The sequence below is a fragment of the Vulpes lagopus genome, chromosome 1 (assembly GCF_018345385.1).
Source record: "Vulpes lagopus strain Blue_001 chromosome 1, ASM1834538v1, whole genome shotgun sequence".
Taxonomy (NCBI): domain Eukaryota; kingdom Metazoa; phylum Chordata; class Mammalia; order Carnivora; family Canidae; genus Vulpes; species Vulpes lagopus.
The window spans coordinates 170,531,336-170,537,335 of record NC_054824.1 but is presented as its reverse complement, the minus strand read 5'-3'; the positions used below and the strand labels follow the sequence as shown (position 1 = coordinate 170,537,335).

Below are 6,000 nucleotides of genomic sequence, written 5' to 3'. Positions count from 1 at the left end.
AATTTTAAATAGTAGATATAGAAAGAAAATATATCTGGTAAAAAGTACAAGATGAATAATCATTTGTGGTTGGAAATTTTAGTTATGTTTTGAAAATAGCAAGGAGACAGTCGGCCTAGTGTATATGAACACATGTAAAGGAGCCATGACAGACAAGACTAGAAAAAGCATCTGTAATAACTTTGGGAAGAACAACGAATGGGGGAGATGAGTTTGAAGTCAAAGTGTTTGAGTTTACATCCATAGATATAGGGAGTCATGGAAGATTTTTGAGTAAGGGATTCTTTTAGGAAGAATTTGGCTTAGACGGGGTTGAGGCCAGAGGTGGGAGAAAAACACTAAGCATTGACACCAATGGGCTTGGAGAACATGAAGGAAACATGGAGTAAGACAGTGTGATCATGGAAAGCAGGACCTAGATTCAAGGGCAAGAAGAGATGGAACTTAGTGACCAGGGGGGTTGAGGAAAAGGGGCACCAAGAATGATTGAAGAACTGAAATCAATACCAAGAAAAGTGGTAGAAACCACAAACATGGGCCAGGGGAAGATCAAGAAGAGGAAACAGTCTGAAGAGCCCCATTCCTGCTTCCTGTTCCTGTGCTCCACCCCATCAGGGCAGCCATCTTGAGGCCAGCTGCCCGGGAGGTCCAGACTCTCAGGAGAGTAAGAGCCTCTCTATGTAAGTGGCTGGAATTTTTTACTCTCCTCTTGACCGCAATACTTCAAGGAATTTTTTTATCCAACCAGACCACTTAGGTCATACCTCCTGGTTCCTTAACTTCCTTAGGAAAAACCACTGAGAAACAACTTTTTGAAGTCAACTGCCAAATGTTCCCAGTAGTATGGGCTCCCAGTAGTATTGTTCCAAGCAGTGAAAATAACCTCCATACTAGGACTTGAATAAAAAGCTCTTAGACTTGTTAACATGCATCTCAATACTGGGATTACCCGGGTCTATATCAAAGGCAACAAAACTTTTTTTTTAAACTACAGTCAATCATTACTCATTGGTTTCTGTGTTTGCAAAATTGCCTCCATGCTAAAATGTATCTGTCATTTCCAAAATCAATATACCAGCACTGTTCCAGGCATTCCCAGACACCTGCAGACTGGAAAAAAACTGGAGTTGCTAGACATACATGTTCCCAGCTAAGGTTGAATTAGGCAATACTCTGTCATGTTGCTTCAACTCTTCTATACCAAGCAAGTGTCCTTTTCTGCAGTTTTTATAGTGAACATATTTTTCACATTTTTATCCTTCTTGTCAATGATTTCAGTTTAAATAATCTCCAAGCATTAATCCTTTTTTTTTAAGACTTTATTTATTTATTCATGAGAGATACAGAGAGAGACAGAGAAACAGACACAAGCAGAGGGAGAAGCAGGCTCCATGCTCCATGATGTGGGACTCGATCCCGGGACTCCAGGATCACATCCTGGGCCAAAGGCAGGTGCTAAACCACTGAGCCACTCAGGGATCCCCCTGATCTCCAAGCGTAATGCCAAAGTGCTGTCTGGTATTCTTAAGCATAAGAAGGTTGGGATGGGCCCTACAAAGAAAACATATATGTTAGATAAGCTTTGCTCAGGCATGAGTTCTGCTGCTGTTAGCCATGAATTCTACATAAATGAATCAGCAATATATACTAAATCAGGTGTTTTTAAGCAGAAACACACAAAACAGGAATGTGTATTGATTGGTTGATAAGAATGTTGTGACCAGAGGTTCTACAACCTCACCCTGTGTATCTCCCCTGGAGCAATGGTTCATATTCCTCAATTCAGTGTTTGTAACTTTATAGAACAAAAATGCCGCAAACCCATACCCACATGTGAAAACCCAAGGAGCCAGAAATCATAGATAGAGGAGCCAGCCTCTAAGATCAACTGGATAAGAAAAATCTATGCTGTTCTGAAGACTCCATGAAGGAGATGTCACTAACCCCATCCCTCCACTCATGTTTATGCACTTATGTACAGTACACTCACCTTCATCCACAAATGGATTTGAAGTGACTTACCTGAAAGATAAAACAAACCAGTATGAGGTACAATAAGGAAGTGTTAGAAAGAAAAGACACACAGGATTGGGTGCAAGATGGTGCTGGGAAAGTAATATAAGCTCAGGCTCCTAGGCACTTACTAAAGGACAGATCTGGCCCTGAGCTTTTGAGCAGCAGAGGAGAAAGGGATTGCAATGAGTTCAGATATCCAATTCATGGGATCCAGAAGATGAATATGGCTGAGCAACCCAACTGTGTTTCTAAGCTCTAGCAACTTCCCCCTCCACGTAGAAACCCTGATGCACAAGTCCTCTCCAGACCTTCAATCTCAGCAACTAGCACACTGGTTTCCACTTTGCTCCTTGAACACACTAGGGGCATGCCTGACTCAAGACCTTTGTGCAATGTGTGTGTGTGTGTGTGTGTGTGTGTGTGTGTGTGCTTCCCAGAATGCCCTTTGCTCAAATCATTGCATGTTTAACTCATTCAGGCCTCAGCTCAGAGTCTCATCTTAAATAGAAGCTGTATTTGACTGCCCAGTTGAAAGCTCTCTTCCTTCCCCCCATCTCCAAGGTGGTATTCTTCATCTTTTTTTTTTTTTTTTTACCATCTAATCACTACACGAAAATTTTCATTTATTTAATAATTTGCTTATCATGTATTTCTCCCACTATTTAAGGTCTGTGAGCACAAGAACCTGGTTTGTACCTCCTAGGATAGAGTCTAGCACTTAGGAGGAGCCTCAGTGAATATTTGTTGAATAACTAAATAAAAAGAGGGATCCTGAGCAATGTGATGGATATATCCTTAGCAGTATTCTTGCAACAGACGCTACATGGAGTCTCCAAGGATTCTTCATTAGGGTCAGGTCAGCTTAGAGCAGAGGACAAGGGTAACCCACCATGAATAGTTCTGTCTGTACTTCCACTCGTTTCTCCTTCATCTCTGACTGCAATCTATCTTGCTGCAACCAAAGACCATTACGCCATCCTCAGTAGATTCAGATAATATTTGGCTGCCATTGTCGGCTAAAAAAGAGATTATTTTTATAGATGTGAAAAATGCCATCAATTTGGGGCTGTTTGGAAGGAATTAATAAAGAGGTGATATATTGTAACATTTTTGAAAAGAAAGTATTCATTATTACTGCATAGACACATTGACATAGTTGTTAATTCAAATTAATATCTTCTGGATCTATTCAAGTTATTCGAACAAAACATTAGAGATTAACTCATAAACTGTTATGTGTAAATTTGTGTTTGCTAAAGTGACTGACTATGGTATATTCTAGTAAGTATTAATACCTATTTCATTAAATCCAAGGTAGCACTGATTTTAAGCTCATATATCCTTTAAAAAAAATCTGGAAATTATCATTGTGAGACTCAATTCCAGGACATGGCTCAGAATCTATGAAACATGGTGAGAGTTAATATTCACTAAAGCCTGTGATTTAGGCACTGTGCTAAGCATTTTACATAAACACTTTCTGCAGATGATGAAGCCACGACAAGTTACCCCAGTCCACAAAGCTGATACATAGCCGAGAGCCAGAGCAAGTGCAGCATTATCTAACCTGGAGCCTGAACTCCTAGCTGCTACATAAAAATAGCTTCTGTGGCCTTATTTCTTAGATCAAGCATGTGGAACCTTCTAGGGAGGCTATTTGTTCACCCAAAGAATCAATCAGCCAGTCTAGCAATACATACAAATAAAAAACAAACTGATTTTGTTTCTTCCCCTCTAAAATTGAAATTTATAAAGCCCTAAACAAGTATGTTTTTTTAAACTAAGAACATAAAAATATATTCATCCCAGGAGAGACATTCCAAAAACTACTCTGAGCTGTGGCACTGATTATTAGAGCAATATATTGAGAGAAATGGACCCAGAGAAGCCCAGGACCAATTTGCCCATTGTTCATAGATAGTGCAAAAGCAATTTTTAGCCCCAGGTTCTCTGAATATGAAAAATCTTTAATGGTAATATTCTCCCCAAGTGAGAGGAAACTATATGTAAAGGCAGCTAAGAATCTCTCATCTTCCTATTGCTCATAAATAGCTAAGGTAGGGATTTTTAATGTATTCCACTAATTTTTGTTTCATAAAATTACAGTGGGCTAATTCTTCCTTTGGTTCAGGGATGCACATCACAATCACCTGGAAACTTTCTCAACCACATATAGTAGGTCCCTCCCTAAAACTATTAACTCAGTCAGTATTCCTAGGGACATGCATATTTCAAAAAATCTCTCTTCTGGATAATTCTTTTTTTAAAAGATTTTATTTATTTATTCATGACAGACTCAGGGAGAGAAAGAGAGAGAGAGAGGCAGAGACACAGGCAGAGGGAGAAGCAGGCTCCATGCAGGAAGCCTGATGTGGGACTCAATCCCGGGTCTCTAGGATCACACCCCCGGCCAAAGGCGACGCTAAACCACTGAGCCACCGGGGCTGCCCAGTCTTCTGGATAACTCTGATGCCAACTCCAGGTGAAGAGATCCGGTAGTAATTTTCATCAGAGCTAAATCTCTAAAGAAAGCAGTGCCTAGAGATGGTTCAGAGCTAGCAATCGAAAGACCTGACTCAACCTTTACTCATGACTTTTAATTGTGTCTGTTTATCTACCTGCAAAATTTAAACATTATCAATAAACCTGTTGACAATGGTTCAATATATTCCCACAGTATGCTCAAAACTAAATGGTAGTCTGGCAACTACTGCACACTTGCATTCTCTCTTCTGCTTAATGACCCAGCTCTCCACTAAAAAGGACGAGTCTCGTAATCACCTATACCTGTTTCTACAGATATGCCTGGCAAAATTTAGTCCTAGTCTGCCTTTTTGGCTTTATCCCAGTTGCAAGCTCCTAGACATGTGCACACACCCTCCCCACACACACACACACATACACACACTCACATTCACAACTTCTAATGGACTCTCATAACTCATTCAGTATAAAGACAGAAAGTCCATACTGTGACCTATATGACCTGCTCTTCCTCCCATAGCTCCCTGATCTCCTCTCCTGCTAATTTCCTTCTCCCTCTCTTGGCACCAGCCACATTGTTCCTTTGCTATTTCTAGGTAGTGCCAGGCTTCTCCTACCTCAGAACTTTGCACTTGCAGTTCTCTGTGTCAATAACACTCTTCCCCCAGAGAACCACACGGTTGTCACTCTCTCCTCTCTTCAACACTTTACTCAAAGTCCCCTTCTAGTGGGACCTTCCCTAGCTGTTATCTAAAATGTCAACCCCTACCCTGTTGTTTCACATATTTCTTGCCTGTTTTATCTTTTTTCCTTACCCCTTATTGCTATCAACGTTCCAGGTTTATTTCAGAAGGCAGAAAGAGAAAATATACCTACGAAAACGCACTAAAAACAAAAACAAGACAAAATACCCCATAAGATTTAGCATTCTGACCTATTACTAACAAAAGAGGATGAAATTCTGGCTAAAATTAGAGTAAATCTAGTAAGAACCAGGAAGAACGTGACAAAAGGATACTCACTTAAGTGAACAAACAGGTATTCTACTAGAATGAGGAGACATCCCTAGGTAAAAGTACAAAATCATGTTCTATAAAGGCTGCTAGGAGTAGCAAAGAAAGACCATAGAGGAAAATCACTAAGAAGAGGGCATACATAATAGAGTTCAGTAGTAAAGCCAGAGTTTAAGTAACAAAATTACCGGGAAATTTCCATATAAGAATGCAAATACCATCTTAAAGATTTTCTAGACTTAGCAGATAGTGTCTGGCAACTACAACATGGCCACAAAAGCCTGTGCTTTGCAGATTTGAAAGTCCTGGCAGACATGTCAAGTCCTGGATATCCATGAACTCAAGGATTGGTTATGAGACCATTTAGGAGAATTCTAAAGACAAGGTAACAGTAGTAGCAACATGGCTGGGCTCAGAATGGTACTGTATTTACACAATATAGAAAATATGGACATGATGAGAAATCACTAGTCTCATTTTCTTCTAA

The 6,000-nt window shown here is 40.0% G+C and overlaps 1 long non-coding RNA gene across 1 annotated transcript in view; it reads right to left on the bottom strand.

Annotated features, from left to right (window-relative positions):
* Nucleotides 1–1,409: 1,409 nt before the first annotated feature.
* The window catches only part of LOC121478124, a 57,979-nt gene continuing 53,388 nt past the window's right edge, over nucleotides 1,410–6,000 (bottom strand). The window contains exons 2-3 of the long non-coding RNA XR_005984421.1: nucleotides 1,991–2,022; nucleotides 1,410–1,551 (exon numbers count right to left, since the gene is read on the bottom strand). This is a non-coding gene — a long non-coding RNA (uncharacterized LOC121478124). The remainder of the gene's footprint in view (nucleotides 1,552–1,990; nucleotides 2,023–6,000) is intronic.